The sequence below is a fragment of the Panulirus ornatus genome, chromosome 43 (assembly GCF_036320965.1).
Source record: "Panulirus ornatus isolate Po-2019 chromosome 43, ASM3632096v1, whole genome shotgun sequence".
NCBI classification, from domain to species: domain Eukaryota; kingdom Metazoa; phylum Arthropoda; class Malacostraca; order Decapoda; family Palinuridae; genus Panulirus; species Panulirus ornatus.
The window spans coordinates 6,551,614-6,565,809 of record NC_092266.1 but is presented as its reverse complement, the minus strand read 5'-3'; the positions used below and the strand labels follow the sequence as shown (position 1 = coordinate 6,565,809).

At 40.9% G+C, this 14,196-nt stretch overlaps 1 protein-coding gene across 1 annotated transcript in view; it reads left to right on the top strand.

Annotated features, from left to right (window-relative positions):
• Nucleotides 1-14,196, top strand: part of Naa60 (N-alpha-acetyltransferase 60) — a 129,984-nt gene that overhangs the window by 64,263 nt on the left and 51,525 nt on the right. The window lies entirely within an intron of this gene.

The window sequence follows — 14,196 nt, the reverse complement described above, 5'->3', positions numbered from 1 at the left end:
GTCATGATAACAATCGCCTTGCAGACCTTAAAAATTTAGTTATATTATACCCTTCTGCTGATTATATCACCTACAGCATCATTGAATCTGTCTTAATTGTTAATACTAAGAACTTTTATTTGTCCCCAGGAAACTTTAAAGCCTATCTTCTCATTAATCAAATCATTATGAGAGAATTGACATAAAAACAAAAATATAATAAAAATGGTCCCTGACACACCTAGCTACCCAGGTCACCCCCTGCTAGGTAACCCCCCCTTAACCATTCTTCCTTTTATGATTACTGTCAGCTAGGCCAGTGTGTTTTCTAGTATAGTAGATGCCTGAGGGTATGTCTGTTATGATGTTGAGATTTGAATAACTTTATTAAATATTGGCAGCTGATGAGGTGGATTATCTCCACAAAGTATGTTGTGCCGCAAGCATAGAAAAATTATGTCGCATAAGGTTAGAGACTGAGTGTGAACGAATGTGGCCTTTGTTGTCTTTTTCTAGTACTACCTCACATGCACACGGGGGTAGGGGGGTGCCATTTCATGTATGGGAGGGTGGCGACAGGAGTGGATGAAGGCAGCAAGTATGAATATGCACATGTGTATATATGTATATGTCTGTGTATGTATATGTATGTATATGTTGAAATGTATTGGTATGTATATATGCGTGTGTGGGCGTGTATATATATATATATACATGTGTATGTTGGTGGGTCAGGCCATTTTGTCGTCTGTTTCCTTGCACTACCTTGCTAACATGGGAAACAGTGACAAAGTATAGTAAATAAATGAATATCTATATTATGTATTTATTATACTTTGTCGCTGTCTCCCATGTTAGCGAGGTAGTGCAAGGAAACAGACAAAAGAATGGCCCAACCCACCCATGCAAACATGTACATACATACACGTCCACACACACACACATACACGTACCTATACATTTCAACGTATACATATATACACGCACAGAGACATATACAGATATACACATGTACATAATTCATACTTGTTGTCTTTATTCATCCCTGTCTCCACCCCACCACACATGAAATGATAGCCCCTTCCCCCCACATGCACACGAGGTTGCGCCAGGAAAAGACGACAAAGGCCACATATGTTCACACTCATTCACTAGCTGTCATGTATAATGCATCAAAGCCACAGCTCCCTTTCCACATCCAAGCCACACAAAACTTTCCATGGTTTACCCCAGACACTTAACATGCCCTTTCACCCTCCTGCATGTTCAGGCCCCGATCGCTCAAAATCTTTTTCACTCCATCCTTCCGCCTCCAGTTTGGTCTCTCACTTCTCATTCCCTCCACCTCTCATACATATATCCTCTTTGTCAATCTTTCCTCACTCATTCTGTCAATCTTTCCTCGCTCATTCTCTCTACGTGACCAAACCATTTCAATACACCCTCTTCTGCTCTCTCAACCACACTCTTTTTATTGCCACACATCTCTATAACCCTTTCATTACTTACTTGATAAACCACCTTACACCATATATTGTCCTCAAACATCTCATTTCCAACACATCCACCCTCCTCCACATATACCTATCTATAGGTCACACCTCGCAACCATATAACATTGTTGGAACCGCTATTCCTTCAAACATATCCAGTTTTGCTTTCCGAGACAATGTTCTCGCCTTCCACACATTTTTCAGTGCTCCCAGAACTTTCGCCCCCTCCCCACCCTGTGACTCATTTCCACTTCCATGGTTCCATCCGCTGCTAAATCGACTCCCAGATATCTAAAACACTTCACTTCCTCCAGTTTTTCTCATTCAAACTTACTTCCCAATTGACTTGTCCCTCAACCCTACTGTACCTAATATCCTTGCTCTTATTCACATTTACTCTATCATATTCCTTCTCTAGATCCATAAATGCTACATACAGAGCCATCTGTTTTCTAAGTATTTCTCATATACATTCTTCAAAGCAAACGCCTGATCCACACATCCTCTACCACTTCTGAAACCACACTGCTCTTTTGCAATCTGATGTTCTGTACATGCCTTCACCCTCTCAATCAATGCCCCCCATATAATTTCCCAGGAATACTCAACAAACTTATACCTCTGTAATTTGAGCACTCACCTTTATCCCCTTTGCCTTTGTACAGTGGCACTATGCATACATTCTGCCAATTCTCAGGCACTTTACCATGTGTCATACATACACTGAATATCCTCACCAACCAGTCAACAACACAGTCACCCCCTTTTTTAATAAATTCCACTACACTGCCATCCAAACCCGCCACCTTGCTGGCTTTCATCTTCTGCAAAGCTTTCACTACCTCTTCTCTGTTTACCAGATCGTTCTACCTGACCCTCTCACTTTGCACACCACCTCGACCAAAACACCATATATCTGCCACTCTATCATCTAACACATTCAACAAACCTTCAAAATACTTGCTTCATCTCCTTCTCACATCACCGCTACTTGTTACTTCCTCCCCATTAGCCCCCTTCATCGATGTTCCCATTTATTCTCTTGTCTTAAGCACTCTATTTAGGTACCTCCTTCCAAAACATCTTTTTATTCTCCCTAAAATTTAATGATACTCTCTCACCCCAACTCTCATTTGCCCTCTTTTTCACCTCTTGGACCTTTCTCTTGACCTCCTGCCTTTTTCTTTTGTACATCTCCTAGTCATTTGCACTATTTCCCTGCAAAAATCGTCCAAATGCCTCTCTCTTCTCTTTCACTAATAATCTTACTTCTTCATCCCACCACTTACTATCCTTTCTAATTTGCCCACCTCCCACGCTTCTCATGCCACAAGCATGTTTTGCGCAAGCCATCACTGCTTCCCAAAATACATCCCATTCCTCCCCCACTCTCCTTACGTCCTTTGTTCTCACCTTTTTCCATTCTGCACTCAGTCTCTCCTGGTACTTCTTCACACAAGTCTCCATCCCAAGCTCACTTACTTCACCACTCTCTTCACCCCAACATTCTCTCTTCTTTTCTGAAAACCTCTACAAATCTTCACTTTCGCCTCCACAAGATAATGATCAGACATCCCTCCAGTTGCACCTCTCAACACATTAACATCCAAAAGTCTCTCTTTCACGTGCTTATCAATTAACACGTAATCCAATAATGCTCTCTGGCCATCTCTCCTAATTTCATATGTAAACTTATGTATATCTCTCTTTTTAAACCAGGTATTCCCAATCACCAGTCCTTTTTCAGCACACAAATCTACAAGCTCTTCACCATTTCCATTTACAACACTGAACACCCCATGTACACCCATTATTCCCTCAACTGCCACATTACTCACCTTTGCATTCAAATCACCCATCACTATAACCCGGTCTCTTGCATCAAAACTGCTAACACACTCACTCAGCTGCTCCCAGAACACTTGCCTCTCATGATCTTTCTTCTCATACCCAGGTGCATATGCACCAATAAACACCCATCTCTCTCCATTCACTTTCAGTTTTACCCATATCTATCTAGAGTTTACTCTGTTGCACTCTGTCACATACTCCCATGACTCCTGTTTCAGGAGTAGTGCTACTCCTTCCCTTGCTCTTGTCCTCTCACCAACCCCTGACTTTACTCCCAAAACATTCCCAAACCCCTCTACCCCTTTACCCTTGAGCTTCGTTTCACTCAGAGCCAAAACATCCAGGTTCCTTTCCTCAAACATACTCCTATCTCTCATTTTTTCTCATCTTGGTTACATCCGCACACATTTAGACACCTGAATCTGAGCCTTCGGGGAGGATGAGCAATTCCCACGTGTCTCCTTCTTCTGTTTCCCCTTTTAGAATGTTGAAATTCAAGCAGGGAGGGTTCCTAGGCCCCCACTCCCGTCCCCTTTAGTTGCCTTCTACGACACGCTGGGAATGTGTGGGAAGTATTCTTTCTCCCCTTTCCCCAGAGATAAATGAATATAAGATTATTTATATATGCATGTGTGGGCATTTATGTATATGCATGTGTATATGGGTGGGTTGGGCCATTCTTTCGTCTGTTTCCTTGCACTACCTCACTAACGTAGGAGAGAGCAACTAAATATTGTAAATAAATAAATATGAATATGAAATAAGATTATATGAACTACTGAAGTGTGATTTTGCCTTCATATTTACCATTTCCCATGTTAACGAGGTAGTGTCAAGAACAGAGGACTGAGCCTTAAGAGGGTAAATCCTCGCTTGATCCCTTTCTCTGTTCCTTCTTTTGGAAAAGTAAAGACTGGAGGAGAGGATTTCCAGGCCCCTGCTCCCACCCCCTAGGGACAGTGGAGAAAGAATACTTCCCACATATTCCCCATGTGTCGTAGAAGGTGACTAAAGGGGGCAGGAGTGGGTGACTGGAAACCCCCCCTTTCCTTGTATTTGAATTTCTAAAAGGGGAAACAGAAGAAGGAGTCAAGCAGGGAGTGCTCTTCTTCCTTGAAGGCTTATATTGGGATGTCTGAATATGTGTGGATGTAACTAAGATGAGAAGAAAGGAGAAATAGGTAGTATGTTTGAGGAAAGAAACCTGGATGTTCTGGCTCTGAGTGAAATGAAGCTCAAGGGTAAAGGGGAAGAATGGCTTGGAAAAGTCTTGGGAGTAAAGTTAGGAGTTGGTGAGAGGACAAGAGCTAAGGAAGTAGTAACAATATTCCTGAAGCAGGAGTGTGTGATAGAGTGTAAGAAAGTAAATTCTAGATTGATGTGGGTAAAACTGAAAGTGGGCGGAGAGATATGGATGATTATTGGTGCTTATGCACCTGATCATGAAAAGAAAGATCATGAGAGGCAAGTGTTTTGGGAGCAGCTGAGTGAGTGAGTTAGTAGCTTTGATGCATGAGACTGGGTATTAGTGATGGATGATTTGAAAGTGAAAGTGATTAATGTGGTAATAGAGGGCATAACTGGAGGGCATGGGGTATTCAGTTGGGTGAATGGAAATGCTGAAGATCTGGTGGAGCTGTGTGCTGAAAAAGGAGTGGTGATTGGGAATCCCTGGTTTAAAAAGTGGGACATGCACAAGTAGACATAAGTGAGTAGGAAAGAGAGTAAGGTGGCATTATTGGATTACATGCGCATTGATAGGCATGCAAAAGTGACTCTTGGATGTGAATGTACTGAGAGGGGCACCTGATGAGATATTTAATCCTAACCTGTTGGAGATGAGGAGGAAAATTTGAGGTTTTCAGAAAAGACATAATATGAGTTGAGGGTGGTGACAGTAAATGATCTTTGAAAAGAGACTCATTTGAAGAAATACCAGGGGAGATTCAGTGCAAAATGGCAAAATTGAAAATAAATGAAGCTAGGGCAATTGATAAGGAATGGAAAATTTTTAAAGAAGCATTGTTGGCATGTGCGATAGCATAGAACTAAAACATTGCAGAAATGATCCTTGAATGGTCCTTTATCAATATTCCTTGTTTTATGACGATCCAACATCTAACATGGCCATCACAAGGTAAAGTGGTTTCTGATTGGCTCATGTTTTTTTAAATTATATTGTCAGAAACCAATAAGCTGATTGAACCAAAAATTATTGATGGATGGTCCTCTGTTTAGTAATTTTATGCCAGTCTGATGTCCATTTTGGCCACCAAACCCTACCATTGGCTCTGATTGGCTGAAATTTAGAAAGTTTTATCAAGATCCACTGACTATATCTATCAAGTTACCTCAGTTTGTGCAGACCTGACATCCAGTATTGCTGCTGTAGCTTATCATTAGTGCTGATTAGCTAAGATTTAAAAAGTCTTTTTGTTATAAACTACTGAGCACATTGAACCAAAACTTTTCAGAAGGGATTGATGGGTAGTCTTGTATTGAGGTTTCTCATTTCATGCTGATCTGACATATAAATTGGCCATAAGGTCATATTGGCCAGGTGAGTGATATAGACTCACATGAGGATCTAGTTATCGAAACCTTTGTTGTTTCTTTTTTTTAAGTATATTTTTAGGTAATATAGTATCAAATGTTGTGTTTAACTGCTTAACTCTTTAGCTAAGTTTCCTTTCCAACCATGTGAATCTCAATTTTTTAGGTTGTGTAAAAAATGTACAGATGATCCTCAACTTATGATTTATGTTCCTACAAACCCATCATAAGTTGAATATTGTAAGTCGAAAATACATTTAATATGTAAATTTATTACTATACATCTAACCTACTTTATTATTATACATCTAACCTACCAAACATCATAGCTTAGACTAGCCTACCTTAAATTTTCTCAGAACACTCGCATTAGCCTACAGTTGGACAAAATCTTCTAACACAAAGACTATTTGATAAAGTGTTGAATATCGCACTATTGTAAAGTCAAAAAATCATTAGTCAAACCAACATAAGTTGGGGAACATCTGTATTCAACCATAAAATTTCAAAATTTTTTTTTTTTTTTTTTTTTTTTGCCGCTGTCTCCCGCGTTTGCGAGGTAGCGCAAGGAAACAGACGAAAGAAATGGCCCAACCCACCCCCATACACATGTATATACATACGTCCACACACGCAAATATACATACCTACACAGCTTTCCATGGTTTACCCCAGACGCTTCACATGCCTTGATTCAATCCACTGACAGCACGTCAACCCCGGTATACCACATCGCTCCAATTCACTCTATTCCTTGCCCTCCTTTCACCCTCCTGCATGTTCAGGCCCCGATCACACAAAATCTTTTTCACTCCATCTTTCCACCTCCAATTTGGTCTCCCTCTTCTCCTCGTTCCCTCCACCTCTGACACATATATCCTCTTGGTCAATCTTTCCTCACTCATTCTCTCCATGTGACCAAACCATTTCAAAACACCCTCTTCTGCTCTCTCAACCATGCTCTTTTTATTTCCACACATTTCTCTTACCCTTACGTTACTTACTCGATCAAACCACCTCACACCACACATTGTCCTCAAACATCTCATTTCCAGCACATCCATCCTCCTGCGCACAACTTTATCCATAGTCCACGCCTCGCAACCATACAACATTGTTGGAACCACTATTCCTTCAAACATACCCATTTTTGCTTTCCGAGATAATGTTCTCGACTTCCACACATTCTTCAAGGCTCCCAGAATTTTCGCCCCCTCCCCCACCCTATGATCCACTTCCGCTTCCATGGTTCCATCCGCTGCCAGATCCACTCCCAGATCTCTAAAACACTTTACTTCCTCCAGTTTTTCTCCATTCAAACTTACCTCCCAATTGACTTGACCCTCAACCCTACTGTACCTAATTACCTTGCTCTTATTCACATTTACTCTTAACTTTCTTCTTTCACACTTTACCAAACTCAGTCACCAGCTTCTGCAGTTTCTCACATGAATCAGCCACCAGCGCTGTATCATCAGCGAACAACAACTGACTCACTTCCCAAGCTCTCTCATCCCCAACAGACTTCATCCTTGCCCCTCTTTCCAAAACTCTTGCATTCACCTCCCTAACAACCCCATCCATAAACAAATTAAACAACCATGGAGACATCACACACCCCTGCCGCAAACCTACATTCACTGAGAACCAATCACTTTCCTCTCTTCCTACATGTACACATGCCTTACATCCTCGATAAAAACTTTTCACTGCTTCTGACAACTTGCCTCCCACACCATATATTCTTAATACCTTCCACAGAGCATCTCTATCAACTCTATCATATGCCTTCTCCAGATCCATAAATGCTACATACAATGAAAAACTCTAATAGGTATATTTCTTTCAATGTTATCACTCTAATAATGTGTAGAAGTATATTGTGTCAACACAATATACTAAAAAGGTGAAGTGTCAAGCGAGTTCCCAATACACATTTTGTGTATTGTGCCTTCAGTGACAACTTTATCTCTGATTATTATCTTGTTTTATCATGTATGAAAGACTGGAAGAGGTGACAGAATTTAAATATTTAGGAACTATCTTGGGTAGGTTTGGTGTAGAGATGTATCAGATATCTGCATGTGCTCCTGGAGAGCATCCACATCATTTTTGAATCAGCATTCGCATCCACATCCACATTTTGGATTTGATAATCATCCACATCTGCATCCTTACCACACACAAAGAGGATGTGGTGGATGTACAGAAGGAGACTGAAAAACAAGACCTGGCAGTGCTGAGTGCTTCTTATCACTCCATGATAAAGTTTTGTGGGGGAGCTGGCATGAGTCATATGAGTCAACACGCACTGTCTGCAGTGTAGAGGAGCTTGCCTCAGGGGTAGGCAGAGTGTCAGTCAATCACTTTGCTTGAAGTGATCGCTTGAAGTGATATAATCAAGTTTACCAAGCCCTACTGTCTTCCTTTTTTTATGCACAGTGGCATTTAGAGACAGTCAGGTGAGGAAGTACTTTGTGGAACAACCAAATAACTTAGCGCAGTATCTTTCGTGCAAAAAAGATTATTCGTGAAAGGGACATGGAAATACATTTTTGAAAAATCATTTGAAATTAATGCACATAGAACAATTTGAAGAGTTAGATGCAGAAGAAACAAAGAAGTTAGAGGAGACACAAAAGACAGAAAAAACCTCTTTAAAAAAGTGAAGTCAGACATTAGGTAAAGTTATATTCAAAGAAACTGGATAAATGTGTAGTAGAATGTTAGTAATGGATGATCTAACAATCAGTCATGTTGAGGACAGGATTCATGAGACTGATGGTTGAAGCTGCTGCACAATGCAGGCTGAGGCAGTGAGACTTATTTCTCATTGATATACCTTGACATGTATGAGTCTGTTTAACTTAGATAAAAGGATTGATTGATGTAGTGATGCAGGACAGCAAGATTTCCTTCACAACTGATGGGCGGTCAGGTATCTCAGCTGGTGTTTCATTGTTGAGTCTAACTGCACATGCTATCAACAAGGACTTTGAAAGAATGAATTTTGTGTTAGATGCTGAACCACTACAAGAATGACACACAGGAGAGTATAATTCTAGAAAGTATGATGATTTGTTGATGAGGTGGGACATTTCTAGTATAAATGTGCACTGTATTTTGTGTGATGCTGGAGCAAATATGTAAAGACTTCTATTCCTGCCAGGTGTAAATAATTTGGAATGTGATATGCATGAAATGCAACAACTTGTTAAAACTGGAATATTTTGTGTGATGCTGGAGCAAATATGTAAAGACTTCTATTCCTGCCAGGTGTAAATAATTTGGAATGTGATATGCATGAAATACAACAAGTTGTTAAAACTGGAATATCATCACAGGATGTGTTACACAGGATAATTCAGAAATGTTGCAGCATTGTTACTCATTTACATCACTCAACGATGGGACAAGTGGACTAAAAAAGATTTTGGGCAGGCTGCAAGAACCCAAGCTATATGTTGTCCATAACATACCCACAAGGTGGAACAGCACCTTGCACACACTGAAAAGAACACTAGAAATAGAGGAGTCACTATGTTTACATGCTGCTACCAACTCCAAAATATAGCAACTCAGCACCACTAAGTGGTTGATGATGTTCAAATGTGCAAAAGCTCTAGAACCTTATGAAGATATCACAAAGAGATTGAGTGACTCATCATCTATAGTAGATAATGTGATACCTGTTGTAGTATCCTTGAAAGCCACTCTTCAGCCAAGCACATCAGAAGTTTTTGAAGTATTTGATACCTCAGTTTCAGGCTCTAAACCAGATATCAAATTAATGATTGAGTCACCCCAAGATAAAAAAGCATTGCAGGTAGTAAACATCATGAAACAAAGTGCAAGCTGATGATGAAAAAAGATTTTCCTGGCTTGAGAGTGAAGATTTGCGCAGAGTTGCAACATATCTTGATCCAAGATATATAAGTAAATTCTTTTCCTCTTCTCACATCACTGATCGAGTGAAATCATCAGTTGCCAGACTGTATGAAGAGCTGTCTCAGCTGAGCACCAAGGCAAGTGAAGATGACAAACCAACCAGAAAACAAGGAAGAGACGACAAAATAAACAGTTAACACAACCAACACCTTTATCCCTGGGGATAGGGGATTAAGAGTACTTCCCACGTATTCCCTGCGTGTCGTAGAAGGCGACTAAAAGGGGAGGGAGCGGGGGGCTGGAAATCCTCCCCTCTCGTTTTTTTTTAATTTTCCAAAAGAAGGAACAGAGAATTGGGCCAGGTGAGGGTATTCCCTCAAAGGCCCAGTCCTCTGTTCTTAACGCTACCTCGCTAATGCGGGAAATGGCGAATAGTTTGAAAGAAAAGACAACCAACACCTATAGAACATTGGATGAAGCAGTGACCTCTAGTCTTTCTTCCAGTAGTGATGATGAAGTGGAAGAGACACATGCAGAAAGGAAGAGTGCAATGAAAGATAATGAGAGGTATCTCAAGGAAAAACGAAGGCAGTTTGCGATGGTGGAAAGAAGAGATGAGATCTACCTTGATTTGACGATGGTCACTTGCTGATATCTTTGCTGTTCCCCATGTAGCATCCCTAGTGAGCAGCTATTCAGTGGTGATGGCTTGGTCTGTGATGCAGAACATAAGCGACTTTTAGCAGAAAAGGCAGAGTAACTTTTGTTTTTGAAGAGAAACCTATCTTGAACTTTAAATACTGAGTGACTAAGTGATGAAAGAACAGCTTTTAATAGATTAGGAATTTAGTTAACCACTTTCAAAAGGGAATAGGATGGAGAAAGTGGTTGGTGGGATGCATGATGAGTTGGGTCCCCGTCCTGCATCCTGGTAACACACAACTTGTGTGGCTGAAACTTGTCATAACAGTAAGAAACTACAATCACACAGTACTTTATAACGAAAGCAGCTGCTATTTGGAAGTGATCAATGTTCTATGATGATTGAATAATTCTTAATGTATGAAAATATATAACAAAAGATCCTGAAAACGTCTACGTACACGAGAATGTCGTGCATACACATCCGCATCCATGGATCTTTGAATTCAGACATCCGATACGTCTCTAATTTAGTGATATAGATGGAGAGATAAGGGAGAAGGCAGTAAAGGGTAGAGGAGTTTTGGTTCCCTCAGTAGAATAATAAAGAGTAGAGGTATAAGTATGGAAATGAAGAAAGGATGAAGGGACAGCATAATCCTCTCAATCCTAACCTATGCAGCTGAAACATGGACATAGGATGAGTCACAGAGAGGAGCTTTTGGTATGATAAATTGGAATGAAGAAAGAATTAAGGGGGTGTATCGGAGATTTGATCTGACAGGAAATGCAAAGGGAATGAATTGTGGATTGGTAGAGTGGGTGAAATGTAATAATATGAGGTAGTTTGATCTTGTGGAAAGAAAGCAAAATAGGGAGTTTACAAGGAGAGTGAGAGTGATAGGGTGAGGTGCCAAAGGCTAGGAAGTAGCACTGGAGTGCATTAGTTTTGGAAACTCCTCTGCTGTGGCCACCCCTTTGAGGAGGTTAGGAACAGGTGTCGGAGATATAGATAGATAGATGGATACTCATATTTATTATTATTTTTTTTTTTTGCTTTGTCGCTGTCTCCCGCGTTTGCGAGGTAGCGCAAGGAAACAGACGAAAGAAATGGCCCAACCCACCCCCATACACATGTATATACATACGTCCACACACGCAAATATACATACCTACACAGCTTTCCATGGTTTACCCCAGACGCTTCACATGCCCTGATTCAATCCACTGACAGCACGTCATACCCGGTATACCACATCGATCCAATTCACTCTATTCCTTGCCCTCCTTTCACCCTCCTGCATGTTCAGGCCCCGATCACACAAAATGTTTTTCACTCCATCTTTCCACCTCCAATTTGGTCTCCCACTTCTCCTCGTTCCCTCCACCTCCGACACATATATCCTCTTGGTCAATCTTTCCTTGTTCATTCTCTCCATGTGCCCAAACCATTTCAAAACACCCTCTTCTGCTCTCTCAACCACGCTCTTTTTAATTCCACACATCTCTCTTACCCTTACGTTACTTACTCGATCAAACCACCTCACACCACACATTGTCCTCAGAAATCTCATTTCCAGCACATCCATCCTCCTGCGCACAACTCTATCCATAGCCCATGCCTCGCAACCATACAACATTATTGGAACCACTATTCCTTCAGACATACCCATTTTTGCTTTCCGAGATAATGTTCTCGACTTCCACACATTCTTCAAGGCCCCCAGGATTTTCGCCCCCTCCCCCACCCTATTATCCACTTCCGCTTCCATGGTTCCATCCGCTGCCAGATCCACTCCCAGATCTCTAAAACACTTTACTTCCTCCAGTTTTTCTCCATTCAAACTTACCTCCCAATTGACTTGACCCTCAACCCTACTGTACCTAATTACCTTGCTCTTATTCACATTTACTCTTAACTTTCTTCTTTCACACACTTTACCAAACTCAGTCACCAGCTTCTGCAGTTTCTTACATGAATCAGCCACCAGCGCTGTATCATCAGCAAACAACAACTGACTCACTTCCCAAGCTCTCTCATCCACAACAGACTTCATACTTGCCCCTCTTTCCAAAACTCTTGCATTCACCTCCCTAACAACCCCATCCATAAACAAATTAAACAACCATGGAGACATCACACACCCCTGCCGCAAACCTACATTCACTGAGAACCAATCACTTTCCTCTCTTCCTACACATACACATGCCTTACATCCTCGATAAAAACTTTTCACTGCTTCTAACAACTTGCCTCCCACACCATATATTCTTAACACCTTCCACAGAGCATCTCTATCAACTCTATCATATGGCTTCTCCAGATCCATAAATGCTACATACAAATCCATTTGCTTTTCTAAGTATTTCTCACATACATTCTTCAAAGCAAACACCTGATCCACACATCCTCTACCACTTCTGAAACCACACTGCTCTTCCCCAATCTGATGCTCTGTACATACCTTCACCCTCTCAATCAATACCCTCCCATATAATTTACCAGGAATACTCAACAAACTTATACCTCTGTAATTTGAGCACTCACTCTTATCCCCTTCGCCTTTGTACAATGGCACTATGCACGCATTCCGCCAATCCTCAGGCACCTCACCATGAGTCATACATACATTAAATAACCTTACCAACCAGTCAATTTATTATTATATCTATTTATTATACTTTATCGTTGTCTCCCGCATTAGCAAGGAAGCGCAGGGAAACAGACAAAAGAATGGCCCACCCATACACACATGTATATACATACACATCCACACATGCATATATACATACCTATACATTTCAACGTATACATGCATATACATACACAGACATATACATATACACACATGTACATGATTCATACTTGCTGCCTTTACTCATTTCTGTCGCCACATCGCCTCACATGAAATGGCAACCCCCTCCCCCCACATGTGCATGAGGTAGCGCTAGGAAAAGACAACAAAGGCCACATTTGTTCACACTCAGTCTCTAGCTGTCATATATATTGCGCCGAAACCACAGCTCCTAGATAGATGTATAGTATATGATGATTTGATTAAAGGGGTTGGTGTGAGAGGAAGACCACCTGGGACATGTACAATTTGAGTGGAAGAGTACTTTGAGGGAGAGAATTGGTGGAAGAGTGTGTGGAATGGTGTTTGAAGGGAGGCTTGTAATGACAGGGATAAGTGGAGACTCGTTTGCCAAGGGAGCTCCTGGAGGTAACAGGCATCAGAGATATAGGTAGATAGATAGATCATATATAATAAGTATTTTCCTCGTTATAATCATTGTGATTCATTGCTAGATTTTCCATTACAACAAAATATAAAAGCTTGTGAAATTACCTGGTGTGCCAGTCAGATACGAAGCTGTCAAGGTCAGATGGGCGCTGGCAATACTACTTCTACTTATACTAGAAACACTTTCTCCTGCCTCATCTTCTTCAACACAGAATGGTTAAAGAATCAGTATCCATAAAATCACCCTCCACACAGTCAAAAGACAGATGTCCACCATCAAATAATTTAGGATCATTATCAGCCTGATCCTCTAAATTTAACTAAAGCCACTCATTTTCTTTCCTAGAAAATTCCTGAGAATTTGCTATCATTGGCATGGTTTGGGGATGACTGATTTCAGAGTTTCAATGGTCTCGGAAGGAAATGACTAGTTGGCTCCTTATCTATTTCTAGAAGGTAGTTCCATTTTGTTGCAAAGTTTCCAGATCACAATCCAGCTCAGAGGATGGTTTTTGCATGGAGGAGGATAAACTCCAGAGCTTAGT